This window comes from Ursus americanus, chromosome 20 (assembly GCF_024610735.1).
Source record: "Ursus americanus isolate L20-20 chromosome 20, mUrsAme1.1.p, whole genome shotgun sequence".
NCBI classification, from domain to species: Eukaryota; Metazoa; Chordata; class Mammalia; order Carnivora; family Ursidae; genus Ursus; species Ursus americanus.
This window is the reverse complement of record NC_142146.1, coordinates 50,777,577-50,799,420: the sequence shown is the minus strand read 5'-3', so window position 1 is coordinate 50,799,420 and position 21,844 is coordinate 50,777,577.

Genomic DNA, 21,844 nt, shown 5'->3' with positions numbered 1-21,844 from the left:
ATTTTCTGACAAACCTATTCTTCCATTAGTTATGGTTTAAGATTATTAAATGCAGTTCTTATCTGCATTGGGAGCTATTGTAAAAGTCTTTGCCTCATATGCAAGAAACAAACGGGAGTTGTGCAACAATGTAATTTTAAATGTTATATTGTAGCACTAAACCAGTCTTCAGATTGAAGTGTATTTGCACATAAATAGTGCTTAAAATTAACTTAAGAAATGGTTAAGTAAGCTGCCATCTTGAACAAATCGAAACTTCTAAAATGACAGTAAATCAGACCCAACTATTGACCTTTAAATGTTTTTCTTTAAGTTAGATATTTAGAGATGATTTTTATCTAGGCTAGGAGGATTCAGTAATAAAATGAGGCTCCTCTGGACTTGGCTAGGGCTAATGAAGTCTGACCACAAAGAAAATGAAATTTTGTTGAAAAAGCCACAAGTCCTTATGTTCAAGTGAATACTTTTTAAGTTACTCACATTTTTTCCTAATAATTTGGAAGTGAATTTAGAAATCTTTTCAAAGATTTTATTTAGAGAGCATAAGCAGGGAGGGACAAAGGGAGAGAGAGAAACTCAAGCAGATTCCACGTGGAACCAGATGCAGGGTGGGCCCACACCCCTGCATGACCTGAGCTGAAAGCAAGAGTCAGATGCTCAACTGACTGAGCCACCCAGATGCCCCTGAACTTAGAAATCTTAAAAGGCCATATACGATTTCATTATTTTATAGTTAAAATGGGTTACCCATTAATTTTTTTTAACACAACCTTGATACCTTGATTATTAGTCCACTAGACTTGGCTCCAAATTTTTGCTGTATCGAAAAATGACATACCCTCAAAGATACGAAGATTGGCAGCTGCTGAAGATGATTCCAAAGACAAACATGTTCACTAGCAGTGGGCAATGCGGCTGAAAAAAACAGGGCAACTATATTGAAGGAGACAAGACTCACTTGGATTTCAAAATGTTGGGTGTGCTACTTAAATCAGTTCTATGTCTTAACTAGAAACTAAAATGGCTTAGCATGAGAGAGTAACTTCTGAACGGCGGTGAACAGTATTGAGAGTTCTTTCTGTATATGATTTTGTAATACATATTGCTGAACTAGAACTGTTTCTTAAGAGCCTAAACTACAAACAGGAAACCGTTTATTTCCTTTACAACACAGGCATTGAAGAAAGGCAAAGGCAAAAGTCAACAAAGGCCCTGTTTAACAAATTAATCTTGAATTCTTCATAGTGCTTAAATTTTTACCTACTTACCCTTGTTTGGAAAGAGTGCCGTGGGTGAGGTTTGTGAAGATGGAAGATGCAGAGAACACACCTGCATGTGGGGTGAGATTTGTATGTCAGTGATGGCTTTGGAAAGATGTCTTTTTCCGGGTGTCCTAATTTTTGCCTTGTGCAGCAGGCAAAAAAAAAAAAATCTAGGTTTTTGTCAGAAAGTTAACATCCTGCTGCTGCTCTACCTGAATTTAAAAACTGAAAGATACCAATTTTTGAACTTCTGTTAAGGGAAATTTCAAATAGAAGTAGTACAATACCTATTTCTCAGCTCCAAAAATAATTATCAATTCGTGGTCAGCCTACCTTGTTCACACCTACCAATTTACCATTCTACTTCCCACGCTTATTTGGAAGAAAATCCCAGACAACTGATTTCATCCCCAACTATGTTAGTCTAAAAGGTAAGGATTTAAACATAACCACGATACTTTTATTATGCTTAAAAAAATAAACAGTAATGCCTAACTACCCAGTCAATATCTAGATTTTCCTTACTATCTCTAGTTTGTTTTTATAATTGGGATGTTTAAGCAAAGTTTGTATGTGTTAAATTGGTTTTAATCACAGATTCTCCCATCCTTTTCCCCTTATAATTGTTCTGAAGACATTTTCATATTCTGGGTTTGCTCATTATAACCCTGTGGAATCCCTGGACATACATCTCTATTTCTGTATTGTAACTTCATAGATCTCAAGACTTGGACAGATTCAGATTTGATAATTTTTTTTACTCTGAAATTTAGAAGTCTGGGGATCCAGGCTATGTGTTATTCTAGAATTGTTACTGGACTGCTGCCTCATTCACTAGCTATTTCACTGAATTCCTGATTCTTAGTCCATTAGTGCCTGCACCTTGACAGCTTTGTGTGCGGATTTCCCAGTTGTGTGTATGTTCTCTCATTATCTTGTGCTTCTGCTCTACAACCGTTAGTCTTAATGCAGACGAGTTGTTTAGTATTTGTTCTAATCCTGATTCTTAATATTTAAGTCCTTTTGTGGTATGGAGTGTTACACTTGTCCTTTATGAGTGGTATCTTAACCCTAAAGGAAGACCAGTGAAATTCTTAATCACCTTTCCATTTTAAAATTGTGATCATCAAAATGACTACCTTTTTACTGAGGTTCTAAGTTTTGCTCTTTTATAAAGCTTTAAATATTGTCACTGTTACCATCAGTTTGTAGCCACACTATTATGCCCACAGCCTGCATCAAAAGCCATCTTTAAAACTTTGAAGGTAGCTCTCATGAAAGTTTCCAAAAATAAGATAATTTCATAATAATATTCATTGTCCTAAGAGCCATTTCTTAGGGCTGTAATAGATAACAGTGAAGTTTTTTTTTTCCCCTTAAAGACAGATTTTTCCAGAATTCATGTTAAAATCATAGGCATATTGGGAGCTGAGCTTAGCTGGAAGAGAGAAAATGTACATGGGGTTTGATAAGGAAAACCATCACTTCCCCCACGGGGAAAATTGGGAGGGGAGCAGTATTCACTGTGTGGATCTTGATCCCTGCATGTCCCCTAGAGTAGCTATGTGTGTGGCTGGAAGTCACAGCTTGACTTCGTAACCCTTTGAATTTTGTTCATTGCTTGAATGGAAGGAACATGGACTTCCTTGTCATCTCTGAATTCGAGATACTCCACTACTAAGGGGACTTGGCAAGTTATTTAACCTCTTGTCAGCCCTTGGCCTTACCTCACAGCATTCTGTTCTAGTATATATTGGGCAGATATAAGGGTTCTATTTTTAGCTCTGCAATTCAAACAATTCTTAGGAGAAAGCATGCCAACTATTTAGAAGAGTTTTTATTCTACACTTCCTGTGAACACAGTTCAAAATACAGTAATTCCAGAATGCTACTTCACCAAAATTAGATCGGATTCGGGACAAGATTTTCATGAAAACACTGGGCCCTTTGATTCCAGGTGTTCTCTTGACCCTTCTGTTCTTGCCATCTCTGCTTAGTTTACTTCTAACCCATTTCCAAGTATAGAGGAAATTGCTACCCTGCCTGCTTTTATACGTCACCCCAGTCCTTTCCCTACATCAGCTACCACCTCAACACTATGTGGTAGCATTTCTGTCTATGCCTTTGCCACCATCTTTCAAACAGCAGCTAATGATCTATTTAAAATGTTCATCCCATGTTCCTCTAATAATGCTTCCAATGGTTTCCCCTTTCACTTTGAATAAAATACAAACCCTTGACAAAACCTTGACTCTGGCTGTACAGAATCCCCCTTGTCAGCCTCTTCATCAACCAACCTCTTTCTCCTCCTCAAATATGCACATCTATTCCTGAGCCTTTGCACTTGTCTTTCCTACTTGGGATGCTCTCCCAAATCTTACGTCCTAGCCTTCATCATCCGTGCGCCCTTCTCTCCTTAGGGGGCTTCTTTCACGCTCTAACTGAAACAAGCATCTCTGGACACCACTCCCATCATGTTTTATTCCTTAGCACTAATTTTTTCCTAATACACTATCTGAAATTACCTTATTTTACTTTATCATTGACTCTCTTACTCATAAGCTTCAAGAGAGCAGCAAAAAGCGGTTTATTCAATGTATGCCCCTCACCTGGTCCTACAACTGTGCCTGACCCCCAATAGGACGTATAATAAATATTGAGGAATGAATCAATTTCACTTACTGCTAATTCTCTGAGTGACATTTTTAAGCCCTCAGCTTTCGTGTTCTTTATCCAGCTGCCCCTCTATGAATGTGTATATTCCTTTCACAGGGTTTTGGTTCCTGGAGGTGACAGTCAAAGGAGGCCAGAGACCTATAAACAACAGCCTAGAGGTAGCAAACTGGTAGGCCATGGCCAAATTCTAGCTTGTACATGTATTTGGCTTGTGCAATGTTAATTTTAAAAGAACTGCTTCATTTTTTATTGGAAATATTCACATAAAAACCTTAACTTCCAGCTTCTTTTAAAAAAATACATGAGCTCCACGATCCCTGGCAGCAACTAACTGACTGGCCCCAAGTAGCTCTCTGGTTGGGGTGCACACACTCCAGTGCATTACAGTTCCTTCTACTCCCTCTTAACCACAACACTGAAGCCACTAAAGCCAGGGGTCAATTTGCATTAATCAGTGTACTGACAGTGGTATTTTTTTTAAATCCTGCTGCTTTTGCTCGTTGATGTGACCTGCCTGGTCTTTCTGCAGTAGACCCCTGACATCACCGAGAATAATCCAAGACCTACGCAAATCCCCACAGCTCGGATCCGGGGTCAGCTGGAAATCGGACTGTTCCCTGTGCCCAAGCTCTCTACTGGCTGACCACTGTTCTAGGGTTAACCTTTTCAAACCGGAATTCCCATCTGAGGAGCTTCTGCAGTGCTGGAGCACTTGTGGAAAAGCTCCGCAAGTGGGTTCTTCCCGTTTTTATACAGTGCATTTGACACGTCAGATCTCTCTACAGAGCGCAAGGCACATCATAAATCTACGCCACGATGTGGTTCAATATTTTTCACCCTAAATTACAAAACTAATTTTCTTCTCAAGATGTATTATTTTCTTGGACCTTTCCAAGCAAACCAAGTTTTATTCTTTTAACAATTGCTGCAACATGGATTAACGATGTACAATGATGTCATGTTGAAACTGGTTAGTCCTGGCAGACGATATTTTCCACACACGTGAAATTAAGAGTCAGTCAGCAAATGAATTTTTGACTTACTTGAAAATAGTCAAATTGCAAATGTCAAGTGTCTGCCATAATTACATTTAACCTGATGAGGGCTACCATGATAGGTTTCTATTTAGAGAAATAAAGGTAGGGAAAGTCCTGATGGCTAGATAAGTGGCAAATATCCACATATAATTAATACTTGCTTGCAGGGTACCTGCTTTCCAGTTGGAGGCAATTTTTTAAAAAGCCAAATAACATCCAAAGTAATACAAATAATATCCAAAATCTTCAGTTTAGGGCCAAGCAAGCAGTATAATGAGTGCTGAGTTTAAAGAAGGAAGAGGGACCTCTGTGGCCTAGAGGACCCTGGAAAGTGTTCACAGAGAATAAGGAGCATGGGCTGGCCTGGGATGGGAAAGGGTTTGAAAGGCTAAGAAGGAAAGGCAACATAATATTGAGGCAGCATACGAGGTAGAATCTGGAGGGGGGGGGGGGGGGACACCGGACCTACTTGGCCAGAGAAGCTGGCGCAGGGAATAGTGGACTCAGGAAGTCAGACTGCTGGGGATCAGTGTTTAGCTCCTCCACTTTTATATAATTTTGTACACACTCCGTAACATCTCCAAACTTGCATTTCCCACCTGAAGAGTTAGTCATTGAGTCTGCTGTACTCCTGTTATGAGGATGAAGACATGATGTGTATCTGTAATGCACTTACTTGGCACAGTGCTGGGCATGTAGTGAATGTTCGGTAAATGGTATCACATTATTAGCATCACCAGAGGCTTGTGGGTGCCAGACTAAGGTATCCTGTACACCAGAGAGCAGGTGGGTGACTATTAACTTCCTAGGATTGCTGTAACAAATTACCACATACTTGCTGTCTTAAAAGAAATGTCTTCTCTCACAGTTCTAGAGCCTACAGGTCTGCAATCAAGGTGTTGACAGGGCTGTACTCCACCTGAAGGTTCTAGGGAAGAATCCTTCCCTCTTTCTAGCTGCTAGTGGCTCCCAGTCATCCCTGGCATTCTGTGGCTCGTACTCCGTGGCTCGTAGCTGTGTCACTGCATTCTCTGCCTCCATCTTCACATGGCCTTTTTCTCTCTGCATATGTCCTCTCCCCTCTTTGTAAGGACACTGGGCACTGGATTTAGGCCCGACCCTAATCCAGTATGGCCTCACCTAAACTAATTACATCTGCAAAGACACTATTTCCAAAGAAGGTCACATTCTAAGGTTCTAGATGGACATGAATTGGGAGGGGGGCAGCACCCCACTACAATGACATAAGAAAAACAAGTTGAAAGAAACTGAAGTGAACATTTTCTAACTTTCATTTTGAAATAATTCCGGATTTATAAAATACAAGTTACAAAAACAGTACAAAGAAATTCTGTATAGCCTTCACCCAGATTCCCCAAATGTTAACGTTTTACCACACTGACTTTATCACTTTCTCTCTCTTTACATGTGTGTGTACTGGATTTTCTGATATGTTTGAGAGTAAGTTGCAGTCATGATGTCCCCTTACCTGTATTTCAGTGTATACTCCCTAAAAATAAGGACATTTATCTTACATATCCATAGGATGATCACCAAAGTCAGGAAATCAAAAAAACTATATTGACCTGATCAAATATTGCCAGTTTCCCTCTAATGCCCTTTTCTGGTCTGGGATCCAATCTAGAATCACATATTGCCTTTAATTTCCTTTCTTCTGAAATTGTTCCTCAGTCTGTCTTTCATGACCTTGACATTTTTTGCTTTGGGGAGATTTGTTTTATTTTCTCCAACATTATAGCTTGATAAATTTCAAACCTCTAAGGAAAATTAAGAGTAGTACAACCAGTACCTTTAAATTCATTACCCAAGTTTCATTAATAGTTATATTTTGCTACACTTGCAACATCTAAGTACATATATGTAGACACATATTTTTGTTTTCTGAACCATTTAAGTTACTTCACCCTTAAATTACTTTAACCCGTATATCACCAAAGATCAAGGACATTTGCCCCCATAGCCACAATTCAATTGTCATCACACTCAGGAAATTTAACATTGATATAGATATGTAATACATGGTTTTTGTTGGAATTTTCCAGACTGTTGTAATTGTTGTTGTTTATAATTGGGGGTTGGTTGTTTGGTGGAAGATCCAAAGATTATATATTGTATTTAGTTTAATGTCTCTTAGGCTACGTTAATCTAGAAAATTCCCCATAATTAGATCCATGTTAAACATTTTTGGTAGGTACACTACATAGACGATACTGTGTTCTCAGGGTATCACTAACCGGGCACACGTCAATTTGACCCATTGTCACTGATAGTAAGTTTGGTGATTTGACTAAGGTGGTGTCTACCAGAGTCCTCCATTGTAAAGGTACTTTTAACCTATACTCGGTGGGGTTATACATGAAGACTGAGTGAATTTCCTGTTCCTTGACAGTTTTCACCAATGGCTTTGGTATCCATTAATGGCCTTAACCTGAATCAAATGTTTTTGTTTTGTTTGTCTTTTACTACCGTAGTTGGAAAATAGTGATTTTTCTATTTCTAGCTGCTTAAACATTTACTGGTTGGCACTCTTCTATGAAGAGAGCCTTCCCTTCTCTTATTATCTCAAGTATCTACAGACTCATAGATTTAAACAAAATTCCACGTGTTATAATTCACTCCTCTCGTTATTCATTGTGATGCTGATATCATCCCAAATTAGGCCAGTGGAAACTCCTGTAAGCTAGCTCCTTTGACCTTTCGATATGTCCCCATTAGTTTTGGGCATTATGTTACTTTCTTGTACAACAAGATAATCCAGGCTCACCGTGTACTTTCAACTGCTTGAACCCCGGAACAAGGCATTCCTCTAAGAAGTACAAGTTCCTGTTAGTGAGGGACCAAATTCTGGCATAGGGTATGCTCCTTGCTACTCGGTGTCATTGTTTCCACATCCTTTCATATGAAACCTCTAATTCTACTCCATCACTATGGGGTTCTTTTGCCCCTTCCTCCCAGTGTGAACCAGTAGCTTTGTAGAATGGCCTTTAATTGAGGTTTGCCCAGTGTTTCCTCATGATTAGACTCGGGTTTTGTGTTTTTGGTTGGACACAACAGAAGCGAGGTTGTGTCATTCTCAGTGCATCAGATTAGGAGGCACGTGTTGACTGGTTCCATTACTGGCGGTGTTCACTTTGGTCCTCGATTAAGGTGGTGTCTGCCAGTGTCCTCTACTTCAATGTTACTAGTTCCCCCTTTGTGATTAATAGTATCTTATGGGGGAGGTGCCTCGAGATCACATAAATATTGTTTTTCATCGTAATTCTGCCTACTAATTTTAGCATCCACTGATTTTAGCCTGAAACATTTATTGAGAATGATTTTCTGATTCCAGCATTCCTTCTACATTTATTCGTTGGGATCCCACAGTAAGGACGAGCTTTCCTGTCTTCGTTTATTCATTTATGTATATCAGCATGTACTCATCTTGTGGGTCCTAATCCATTACTATCATTTATTTTGTTATAATTATCCCAGATGTGGCCAATAAGAATCACTTTTAAGCTAGTTTCTGTGTCCTCTGAGATGAATTTTTTTTTAAATTTATTTTAGAGGGAGAGAGTACACGCGAGGGAGCACAAGCGAGGGAGGGACAGAAGAAGAGGGGGAGAGAGTGTCTCAAGCAGACTTCATGCCAAGGGTGGAGCCCAACACAGGGCTCAGTCTCACGACCCTGAGATCATGACCCGAGCCGAAATCAAGAGTTGGCCACTTAACTGACTGAGCCCCACAGGCGCTCCTGAAATGAATATTCACATGTGTCACTTTCCAAAAGATTCACAACACTTGTACGTTCTCTAGGAGTGTGTCATGAGAAGCCCTTGCGCTTTCTCGTCAGCACTGGCTTTAGAGGAGATAGAGTGACTTTCAAAGGTCAAGGTCACTACAATGCCAATGTAGAGGGCTTCTCATGACAGTTTCCTTTTGGCCCATAACAAACTTTCTCACCCATGATCAGTTCCGTACTCCCAACAGTCTCTTCGTTCCTTACAAGAACCTTTTAGTTTGCAGGATAAGTTAGTAATAAGTACTTCTGCCCCTCGGAGGTCACTTTTGGCTAGATGTGAAAGAAGATTTCTCTCTAAATCTCTTACCAGTTGACCGGCAAGACGTACTCTGAACACAATAAGGATTTGTCTGTTTCCAAAGGAACACTAGCACCTTTAGACGTGTCTACTTAAGCCTCATTTAAATCCTTAATCCAGATTTGAATTCTTGATGACAACTCAAAGGGTATATACCTTTGCCAACTTCTTCTGGAAGAAAAATAAAGACAGAGACACCTATTTACATAAGCACTATGTTTCAGGTGCCTGTCTGGTTCAGGTATGTTAACTCACTTCACATCTTTCAAAAAACCCTATACGGTATGTGTTGGGGGGAAACTCAGGAAGAGGTGACTTCACACAGCTAGTAAGTGGTTGAGCCGTGGTTCAAACCCAAATACTTTGTCCCAGAGTCCACATCCTTAACCACTATGCTGTGCACCAACCTGCACGGCTTTATTAGAGTCCCGTTTTAACGAAATCTTTCTATATCCAAGCCTGGAATCACTGGCTTCCTTATAAAGCATCCACATAATGAGATTTAACATCATCAGAGGTCTTTGGAGGTCAGCAGCGGATGCTTCTTATCAGCTGTGTGCCCCTGGGAACTAGGCCAGAGGAGGCATGCCTATGCCCACACCTGAGCCCAGCCTGACCTCTGTGGCTGCAGGCTGGCCAGGTCCTGGGATCAACCCCAGGAACCCAGCAGCTTCACCACCACCCTGTTCAGCGTTGTACTCAGACAACGTGAGGCCACCAGCTTCTCCCTGCTTGGCCTTTGCTTCCTAGAAGCAGTAGCAGCTTGCTTTGGAAGATGCTTCAAATAATCCCCCAAGGTACCTGATAAGGTTCCTGACCTTTCTTCCTTGGCAGGGCGTGGTGAAAGGGGTCAAGGGTCCTGGTGTGAGACTGGCCTGCATGAGAACCCTGGTGCTCCCGCTCAGTGCTGGGTGGCTCTGGGTAGAACTGCTTAACTCCATGAGCCTGAGTTCCCTCATCTGCAGTGGGCAGACAATGATAACACTTCCCTGGCACGAATGTGCTGAGAATTAATGATGCACGTAAAGGACACGGGCACAGGGTAGGAGGTACTTGGTGGAATTTACTATTATCATTTCCTTAAAGGTAGAGCCTAATACCCAGTCAGAGTAGCTCACCCTGATGTCATGTCCTCGGTGGCTCTGTCCTTTTCCCCAAACTCTAGTGCCTCTCACTGCCTGTGTTATTCCTTGAGCAATGAAAACGCATCACTCAGTGCTGGCACGTGTCATCTCTTGTGCCTGGCCTAACTCTCCAACTAGACTCCAGTCAGGTCTGGGACTGTCCTTTACGCCTTTTCATATCCCTAGTCTTAACCAAGGACCCAAAACAGTAGGTGCTCGGTAAATGACTGCTGATGACAGAGACTAACGGAGGTTACTTCACAAGGATTTATGGAGTATTTACTAAGTGTCAGGCGATGGGCCAGGCTCTGAGAAGAGCAAGGTGATTAAAACCCAGCCAAAGGAGCCCCTGCTCGGGCTAAAAGTTCCTGCTAAGGCCTAGAACAGGTAACACACCTTTCCAAGCATCCAGTTTCCAGGGAGTGACTTTCTCTGTTGAGGTGGTCTGGTTTACTGTGTCTCAAACAAGAGGTAAAGTCAAGTCCACAGCCCAGAGCCTTTTCACTGTGGAGAGTACATATGATGGCATTTAGCCAAGGGCCCTGGGGCCGTTTGGGACGTCACAAGCTGTTTTTGCCACCTGCTCCATAAGACCAGCCCAGCAGCCCCTGCCCTCACTGGGGTTAAAGGATGGTGAGCACAGAACACAGCTCATGCTCTCCTCACCACAAGGGGTCAGTGCAAGACCACACAGGCTAGAGAAGTTGGTGAGTGGTGGACTCCCTCCCAGGGACTCATTCCAGCCATGCAGTATTTGAATGATTTGTTCTTGGGTGGGGTGGATGAAAAGGGAGAGAATGGGCTGGAAAAAATGAATCTATCTGTTGAACTCACAAGTTGCTACAGTCATGAATTCAAACAATGTTTGACTATTTTTAGTGAAAAGAAATCAGGTAATTTGAGGGTTTTAGAAAACAAGCACTGTCTGAAAAACCAAATGATAAGTGAAGAAATACTGTGCATTAGCAAAAGCTTTACTCTTTCATTTGCAAAAACAAAATGACTTTTTTCCCTCCCCAGGAAAAGGAAGGCCTTCAGAAGTTAAAAGAAATGCAGTTTACTGACCAAGCCCCCCTCCACAACAGAAAAAAGAACCTTTCCTCTTATCTGGGTTCAGAACTGGCAAGCAACCTCAGTGTGGGCACTTCATAAATATTCAGTGACGATGAAAATGTCGACAGTGCAAAGAAACCGTTTTGTTATTTCAAGAACCCTTCTGAAATGCCAATGATTGAAGCAGGATCTTGACTATCCTTTGCAAATCTTGAACAAGAAAAGCCCAGTTCAGCTGGTCACGTGGAACAAAACAGAGCAAGCACAGTGGATTAATCTCTCCCGGAGTCTGGGGTTGTGACAATTTTCAAAGAGCAGAGCAAACTGAAGCAGCAGGTTGGATTGCAAATAACTACGCCCAAAACACCTCAAGCAATTGGGATTCAGTGTCTCCACCTTGTAGGGAAACAACCACCTCATTTTACTTTGCACTGGACACACAGGCTGCGCCTAGGGACAGAAACGGGTAAAGTTGGCACTGGGAGTGCCAGTTCATTCTAGTCAATCCTAACCCATCCCTATCATGATGCATCAGTTGAGCTGAGGGACATTCAGAGAGAACATGGTGAAACCAATGCATTGGTATGTTGCCCGGTCAAGGTCTGCTTGTTTTGGCCTGGGTACACCTGGCCTTGGCCAGTGTAATCTTGATAAACAGAAACCAATACACCTCAGTAACCACTGCCCAGACAGCCTGTGCTGGTGAAGCCGGGGTCTGGCTGAATTGTACAAGGATGGCTTGGAGACCTTCCATCAGAAAGCTGGGCTCTGTCTGCCCCCACAGAGACCTCTTTCTGGGGTTCTAAGAAGCACTCTCCATTTGTCAATGGTTGGTTGACTCAGGCCAGAGCAGGGGTGGGGCAGCCGTGGCTTGGAGGTGGGCCTGGGCTATCTTAGGCCTGGAACAGAACAGCTCTCTTTCCTTACACCAGCCTCCCATCCCCCACCACCATGCTGCCCCTTCCCCCACAAGTAGCCTCACATTTTTCTCAGCAACAGAGAGGTGGTGAGGCGAGTGCCTCCTTCTCCCCATGGCTCCCCCAGTCCTCTGTGCTGGATCTAGTTTCACACACACATACACACAACACACACACCCCCTTACATGAGGACAGCTAAGAGCTGAAGCCCACATCAGGGCATCAACCCCCCAGTCAGCATAGTGATGCCTCAGCAGGCAGGGAGGCCCCAGGAAAGCCACTTCACTTGCCACAGCTTTAGCTCTCTGACCTTGGCCTCACATATAGGCCTCTATTTCTAGTGCCCACCCTCCCACTCCGGCCCCAACTACCACCTCTGACCTTATCAAAATCTGCCCTTCCATTTGTCCCTCAGATGTTGCCTGAACGTGTATACGAGCAAGACAGAGCTCTGCTGACAAGAGGCGGGCTGCGACTCTCTCCTCTCGAGTCCAAAGACCAGGGAAGGAAAAGCGCATCAACGGAGTTCTTGCTTTGTGCCAGAAGCTTTGGATGCATGATCTTTCTTCATCTGGCCCTCATACCTTAGAGGAAGGCCTCATTATTACCTTAAGAGCCGGCGCAGTGTAGAGATCGAGAGCTGAGACGTTGCTGCCTAACTGCCTGAGTTCAAAGTCCAGGTGTACTGTTCGCTCTCTACGTGACCTTGGGCCGGTGATTTGACCTACATGCCACCTCACCAGGAAAATGAGAATCAGGTTATTGTGAGCATTAAATGAGTTAACCTATGTATAAAGTACTAAGAGCGGCCCTACGGAAGTGTTAGTCACCATTACATAATATTATTACATAATATTAGCAACTGTATGTTCAAGATGAGAAAACAGAGGCCACACAATCACATGCATTACATGCTGCTTCGCTTTAGCATTGTAAGGTGTCATCCCCTTCCAGGGACAGTTCCATTTGGCCAACAGCTAGAGCCTTAAAAGTGAGCGTAGGAGAAAAATTGGAGAACAGGAGCCACCTGAGTCTTGTTTGGGCTCCTGAAATTGTGCCCCGTGAGTTGAGGGTTACCAGTGACTGGAAGTGCTCCGTTGCCTGTCTTTGGGCAGGAACGTCCTGACTGGTTGTGGTTCTGGAGAGGGCTGGCCCCAGCACCTGCTCCTTCCTCTCCTCAGAAGCAGGCTGAGACCCCGTGATTCTAACCCTCCTCCTCACCCCCACCCTCACCTCCATCCTAGAAACTGGGTAGTTTTTCCTGAAAAGATAGCAGATGTTCAATTTAAACCCAACCCCACCTGCTCCAAAGCACATATTCTCTCCATTCTTATCTCGGTCAGTTGCCCCACAGCTGCCCAGACATCTGTGGTAGACAGACAAATGAGGTCACAGGGATTGACTGTCATGCCTTGACCTCCATGTGCAGGGGAGGGAGGAGACAGGAAATCGGAACAAAGGCCAAGGCTGGTGGCAGGCACATGTATGTGTGACTAAGCCATCCAATCACTCGATTTATAAATCCAGTCCATGGGAAAATCCCATTCACTCACCTAACATGCTACAAGGGGCTCCCTTCAGCCCCAAAGCAGGAAAGTATCCAGAGCTGTGTCCGGTCAGGCAAACCACAGTCTCAATGGTGCAGCATTTTCTGGAGCTTATATCGTGCCTTGAACTGATACTCTCCTTGTTAGCTTTATGATCTTGGCTAAATATCTCTGAACCTCTCTGGACCTGGATTTTTAAAACAGGGCAAATAACCCCTACCTCCCAGGATTTTGCTAGGGTTAACTGCCATGACATATGCAAAAATGCCAGGGACTGGAGCATAGGAGATGGTTAGAAAATGTGAAATCTCCTAGATCGTGTAAGAAACCAGGTATAATCTCACTTAGTTCCACCCCAGAGATAGAAGATCTGGAAGAAGGCTTCCCGCACACTTGCTCTAACGTTCCTGTCTCTAACTGGTAGAGAAGCAAGTCTGCTTGTCACTTCACGGCATTGGGGTGTCAGAGGCCCTTCTCAGGAAACCCAGTCTTAGAACCAGCAGTGCCTGTGATGGGTTGTCCACTGCCTTCCTGGGTCCCCCAGGCCTCTGTGATAAGCTGTCTACCTGCCCCTCCACTGTCAGGCCCTTCAAGCTTTTCAGTACTGTGCTCACTGGTTTCCTCAAAGCAGGATAATATTTGGCACCAGTGGACAAAATTCTTGTCAGTTGTGCAGTGAATCCCTAGATGCTTACCTTCCTGCCTGCTTAGGAGGAGGAGGAGAGAGAGGACGTGGAGTAGGAGGGGAGGACACAGGGTGAAAGTTCCAGAAGTCCAGCAACCTTTCATCCCAGTCCCAAGGCCAGGAAGCTGAGTCTAAAAGGAAACTCCTCAGAGGCCTGGGAAAAGGCCAGTAAGGGAAGTAAAGAGATACTGGAATGTGGAATGCTCTGAAGAAATCTGTCAGATGAGAAAGGAAAAGGAAAGTGGTTAACGAGGTCAAAGGGCATGAGTTTTCAGTCTACTATTCATCATGACTGGAGGGTGACTATTGACCAGATTATTTCTTCCACAGGTACGGAGGGAAAAGGCTTGTTACTTTTTTTGGCAGTGGGTTCCTCCCCACCATGCGGACTGTTCTCATCCTGCAGGGTTGGGGGAATTCAACTCCAAGCACTCAGTGTGGCGAGAAGGTGAGGGGTCTGAAGCCAGAATACCTGGGTTCAAGCTGTTGCTCCCTTCGGACCCACACGTGACCCTGAGACCTCAAATTCCTCACATGAAAATAAAAGCAGTTGCCACCTCCGGGCTGTGGTGAGCAGGCTGTGAGAACATGTGTGAGGAGGCTTCTCATAAACCATGGAACACTGCAGTTATTGGTCACTTGTTATTTTTAATACGTAGAACTCTAACTTCTCTCCAGGCCAACTAGCACTGTCCCATTATCAGCAAAGAGAAAGACAGTGATTTATCAAGGCCTTTTATAATCTTCGGGGATTTAAAGGTTTTAAAGGCTGAAGAATAGCCAAGTGCTTTGCTTTCTCACCTGTTCCTCCCTCCAGTCCCCAGCATCTTTCGGAGAAGATGGGCCCTTTTGGGGAAAAGCCACCATCAGGCCCGAGGCAGGCCCCCCTGCAGGCTCAGAGCAGCAGCCAGCCTCTGGGGAGCTAGATGGGGAACAGGGAGCTCAGATGTGCCTCCCTCCTCCCATCTAGGGCTGCAGTATGCACTTCTCTCTTCGTGGGCCACTTCCTCCATTAAAATGGTATTTAAAGTTAAATTTTATGACTGACTTGATATAAAAATGGATACAATCCAGGCTGGGTTCATTACTGCATATTCATCATGATTAATTTTTCTTATGATTTTAATAGATACTTACTGTAAAAGAAATGAAGTCTGAAGAGCACTTTGGCCGCTAGGGGGCAGCACGAGCTCACTAGATGGTTACGGGGCCTGGGGTGGAGGGGTGGCCTTGTAAATAGTGGGGAAAGACAGGGCGACGACTCCCACCGCTGACTCACAAAGGGCTTTTGCTTCTCACAGCGTTTCCTCCGAGAGTGTTGTGTTAGCACCTCACAGCAGCCCCAGGAAGCAGGCGGGGGGGCGGGAGTTATTGCTCCACTTGGGACAGAGAAGGGAGGCTCACCCTGGGAGGCCCAGTGTGGCGCTGGGTCACAGGGTGGCAGAGGCGGGCCCAAACAGAATTTCCTGGCTCCTCCTGCCATGCTTCTCTCTCTCTCTCTCTCTCTCTCTCTCTCTCTCTCTCTCTCTCTCAAACAGAATTTCCTGGCTCCTCCTGCCATGCCTCTCTCTCTCTCTCTCTCTCTCTCTCTCTCTCTCTCTCTCTCTCTCTCTCTCGCTTTCTCAGAGCCTTAGCCGGGCAGGATACTGAGCAGACAAGGGTAGGACTAGGTAGCCAAACTACACTTCATGTTGGTGGCTCAGCGCCGCCAAGCCTCCACGCCTCCCCACCCCCAACTCGCTGGGAAGCAGCAGCCCTCTTTCTGAATCCAGGCAGAGGGGAACCCTATATTCCAGACCCATGCCCTACCCCCAGCTCGCTGGGGCCAAACGTGCCTTTGTTCACCGGCCCCTGCCGGACCACTGGCCAGCCAGGAGCGAGCCTCGTCGGTGGGAGAGCCGTTCATCCCGCTCCCTGAAGGGCTAGCAACATCAAAAGCATACTAAAGGCATTCACTGTGCAAGGCTGAAGGAAGAACTAAGCACTATAGGGGCTCCGAGTGCCTGGCAAAGGCACACAGCGAAGAAGGAAAGACCAAAAACAAAAGCAAACAGAGCACGGGCAGGAGATGATGGGATCCTGGAGGCTGCTTTTCTACCTCCCCGGGGGAACACCCAGCATGCGCCCCGGTGGAGTGCGCAGCTAGGCTGAACAATAGGCCTTTCTCTCTCCAGCAGCTAAGCACACACCCAGGAGGCAGAAAGCCGGGCTGACACAGGCGGCTCTGGCTCTGCGCTGGGGTCTGCACGGAACGGGAAGCTAGTTTACAACACAGATAACTGGTGTTCGGTTTCCTTCTTTAGAGGTGAGGGCGGTGCCTAAGCCCATGTGATAAATAAAAGGTAGATTTCCTTGCTGAATGAGCAGAAGAGGACTGTTCACTTGTCCAGGGGAAACGCGAGCACCGAACTGAAATGGATGTGCTGAAAGGCAACATCCTAGGGTGGTTTGTTGAGTTTCAGAGAGCACCTCTGTGGTTCACAGGAGCACGGACGTTCTGGGAACAAGGAGTCCTTGGCAAAGGGTGGCCACGGCTGAGGCACGGAGACATGGCATTACGCAGAGGCCCTGGAGATGTGCAATGGGTAGGTGGGGGCCTGGGTGCTTCAGATGCTCCAAGGACAGAGGTGACTTCCATCCACTGAGCAGCGTCTGTCCTCAGGGTCACCAAATAGGCAGGAATCTCTCCCTGTTCATACAGAGTGACGCTAGTACTGGTCTGGTTAAGCAGGCCCAACTAAAGGAGGAATGGCAGGCTTGTCACATAGATGAAGTCATAGTTCAGTTGCTGGATCTCCACAGTCCAACCCCTGCCCTCCCAGGGACTGGTGGGTAGAGGTGACAGTCTGGCCTAGGTTGGGAAGAGAGGGACTGAGAAACCTGCTCAAGAAAGGACAGGAGCCCTCAGCAGAGTGTCTGGGCGTTCATGAGGCTATGTATTCAGTATTTTCCTGGGAGGGAGCAGACATGGCACTGGGGGCCACGGGAAAAGACTTATCCAAAGAAGGCTCTGTTCAGGAACTCTGTGATAGAGGACAATGGACTTTCAGAACTGAAAAGGACTTTTAGGGTGGTCTACTCTGACGCCCTCGTATTGGCCCAGGAAGGGACTTTGGAGGAAACAGAGTCCAACCCCAGTGTGGCTAAAAGGATGGTGTGACTTGCTGAATGCCCCACGGCTGCTCAGAGAACAGAAAGAAGAAGCCCCAGTTTCCTGATATATGGCCCAGAGCTCTTGCTGAGAGATGACACTATCTTGAAAGTGGAAAGTAAAGGTGACCTAGAGGAGTCCCGGGGAGCTGGGTGTTTCTCTGAGACTCATGGGGCTGAGGATGCAAAGTGAACCTTAACTTTGAGGCCAGACTAGAGAGGGAAGTAGGCCACCAAAACACTGCAATTTATCAGAGTAGGTGGAAAAACAAGACACACAAACCAGCCCAAGCTCACATGACAAGGGAAGGTTGGTGGGAAGGACATCTGTGCCATGGTGTCTGAGGTTCCTTCCATCTCTAGGGTTCTGTTCTGAGGCCTGCTGCTCTTACAGCCTGAGGCTCCAAGGAGATAGGAAGGAGTCTGTGTGCTGACTTGAGAGGAGCAAGTGTGGGAGGGCTGTGACTCATGCCCCTGGAGCTTCCCTGGACTGCTCCAGCAGCTCTGAGTCAGCAGCCATGTCTGAGATTGGCACCATTGCTCAAGGCCACCTATGGTGACTCAGCAGAAAGGGATAGGACGATGAATTGCTCTTGCTGGGAGAGGCTGGGCAGCCAAAACCTCCCACCTGTGGCATCCATGTCCCTTCTCGGGGAGGAAAGCAGAAGGCTTGCCGTCCTCTGAGGCTCCCACAGCACAGGCTGTCAGAGCCTCCATGGCCCCGGGCAGGGCTGGGGGCCAGCAGTGTCACTAGAACAACATCAGTTTGTTTTCTTGAGGAAGGCAGCCAGTTTCCTTCAAATGCTTAGTATGCCAAAGAGAAAAGGAGCCTGAGGTTTAGATTTAGAAGACAATGTTGGGAGAACACCTAATTCTATAATTTCACAGATGAAGAAACTGAGGTATGAATATATTATGTGCTTGTTTGTTTGTTTAATTTTTTTTTTAGATTATGTACTTTCCCCTCAAGATTACTTAGAGCCTCTTCTCTCAAGGCCATTTTATGCTAACTGGTAGCTAAGGGTGAGAGGGCTCTCAAGAGATATACTTGGGCCTATCCTGTGGCAGGCCGAATAACGCTCCCCACCCCCAAGATGTCCACCCACTAATTCCCAGAACCCATGAATATACTGCTTACAGAGCAAAGAGGACTATGCAGATGTGATTAAGGATCTTGAGGTCACAAGATTATTCTGGATTATCTAGGTGAGTCCAGTGTTGTCACAAGAGTCCCTATGAGTGAAAGTCAGGGGCAGGGGAGGCAAAGTCTGAGAGAGATTGGAATTCCCTCTGCTGCTGGATTTGAAGATGGGGAAGGGGATTCAATCCAAGGAGTGTAGACAGCCTCTAGAAGCTAGACAAGAGACCAGATTCCTCCCTAGAGCATCCAGAAGGAACACAGCCCTGCCGCCACCTTGACTTTAGTCCAGTGAAACCCATCTCTGACCTCCGGAACCAGAAGAGATTTGTGTCATTTGTAAGCCGTGAAGTTTATGGTGATTTGTTACCGCAGCAATAAGTACGAATACATGTCTCCCTACCTTTCCATCCCACTGCTAGTTAGTGTGTGGCTTTAAAGAATAGGCTTGAAAACGAATTTGCCACCCCTTGATTTCTACTCAGTGAGATATGAAAATAAATGATTTGGAGAATTACAGTATAAATACCACATCCCTTTCATTCAATAATGAAAGCTGCAGATGCTTGATCAAGTTGGACTCAGTTGGACATAAAAAATAAACAACTTAATATTTCTCTCATCACCACGCTTTTAGGTCCCTCTGTTGAATTATTCTTCCACTTTCCTGGGTGCAATGCTGCGCATATTCTCAAGCTTCCCTGGTCACTTCCAGGTATTAATAAGCGTCTCATTTTTAGGTATGGGAAGTCCAGGCTGGTCTCACATCCAAGCTTCATCTCTGATCTAAGATACAGCTTTTCCCGCCCTAGCTGGGGCCGGAGAAAGAGTCTAAAGCCTGCGGAAGTGCAGCGGGTGTGCTGGGGAGAAAGGTGGTTAGCTTCCTGACTGGTTTCCCACTGGGTTCTCCCATTCCTCCACCACTCACGTTGCTGGCTCCGGCCCCTTCGCGGTGGGGAGGAAGGGGCAGGAGGACTCTCCTGGCTTGGAGTGTGGCCGATACTCCTCAGGGAGCACTCTGGACATGTCCAACCACACGGCCCCCTGACGAAGCATCCCAATCACTGGCTGCCTCCAAACAGCTCTCCCCCAGCCCCCACTGACAGCACATTCCAGAAAGAACCCAGCTCTTCAGGAGCCCCTCACTCCATCTTCTGAGGTGGGGTCTCTTTCGTGGTGACACCGTCCACAGTCTCCACTGGACCCACGTGAACGCACCTCTTTGCTTTGTCCAGCACTGGGGGGGTGCACACCATCCTCGCGCAGCCCTTCCTTTCCACTCTCCTGTCCCAGGCAGCTCCAGCTGGAGCCTCCCGCTTAGATTTTTCCAGGTAAGCTGCAGTGTTACGAAGTGTCCTAGGCCAGTTTGGCCAGACATGACCACCGGACTGCTTGTGGGAAGTAACGGTAGCCATCAGTATGTGGACTTGGTGAGGATTAATTATTCCCTCACAATTCTGTCACTGGGTTATCAGGAAAGCTCTTTGTCTTTGCACAAAAGATTCATTTAAGGGAAACATCATGATATTTTAGAGGCAAGAGTCAAATAAACTATAGGGTTAGCATTAGACAACCAGATTCCTTCAAACCAATTGCTAGTTACAGGACATTAGAGATCAAGCTTCTGGTGCCTTTAAGGGCACAGGCTATAGGCCCCCCAGTCCTAAGCTCAGTCCATGCAAGTGTGAGGAAAATCTTAAATATTTGGCTAATCCACCTAACTTGAATAATATTAATTTCACAAAATAAAACCTATTTTAAGCATTCATTATGCTAATTAGCAAAGCCCCTGGCATTACTCACAGATAATTATGTATCCTGTGGTAGCTGCCTCTGGAGTGTGGGTAAGGCTAGAACTTAACAAACACACATGGTATCACCCTGCCTGTGTTGAAGCATTTCCCATTACATTACAGACATCGTTAACAGCCAGGCTCCAGGCTGTTTCCCTAAACTCCTGGTGACACAAGTCAAGTCCTCCTAAGAAGCCTCTCTCCACATTCTGTCTCAGTCCTGTGACGGCATGGGGCTGGACAGTTTCCACAGCTCTGCCTTGATCAACTAGGAGGCAAGATGTCGGAGTGCCTCCTGGGAGACACCCCACCCTCCCCCGGTGGTCCTCTCAAAGCCCCTCCCTGCTCTTGGCTCGCAGTGGAGACTCATGTTCTCAGCGTGCCAACGACTCTCCTCAAAGAAGTCCCACTGCTCACCTCCCCATCAACTTCCTCCTCTTCTCTCCACACCCCTGTGCAGGTGATGGCTCAGGGTCACTGGGCTGGGTTTTATGGGTCACTGCTTAGCAAATTCTGTGTGGAGGGTCTAGCTCCCCTCCAGGCAATATGTAAGGGCCACATAATTCCCCCATTTTTAGCTTTGAGGGATGAGCTGAAATTCTGTAGTCATAGAACAGCACCCCTCCCCACCCCTTAACGTCCTGCTACAGACCAATGGGATTTGTCTTGCTTCCCTTTTTACCTTGCTTGCCAAGGCTGAGTTTGATACCTGCCCACAGTAGCTTCTCCTCAGTTGAGGTTTCAAAACCCCCTGGGTCCAGCTATCCCTCTGCCTCCTTCCCTCTTCCTCCCTGCTAACTCACTCACAGCTTCTCCCGTCTGCTTTCTTCCCTGTGTCTCTCTCTACTGCTGTCCAGGAGCCCCTCACTCCATCTTCTGCGGTGGGGTCTCTTTCTGCTTTAACGACTCTGATGTTTGCTCACTTGCTTAAAGCCGAGGCAAAGTTGTCTAGAAGTAAATACTTTTTTAAAAGTTATAAAGTTTTACTGTAAGTTTCCCAGCGGGTGGTTACATGAAGGCATGAAGAAAACATGAATATTCTTCCCTGTGAGAAGTCACAATGCCCAAATACACAGACGCCCAAACACACAGACGGCATTTGTTTCACGAGAGGCTGAAATGGCATTTCTCTCTTTAATCAGATGATGAAAGAGCAATCGTATGACATCAGAGAAACATCTTCTGATCACAAGTTCCACAGAATTTGGAGAACCAAAGAAGGCAAATGTTTAACACAAACACATCTTATTTTCAGAAGAGACTAATGATGGCTAAAGGAGTAGGAACAAGACACAGGTGAAGGAGAGTTTGAGCGCTCTGGGGAGTTGCTCTCTACGGAAGTGGGAAGTAGACACCTAT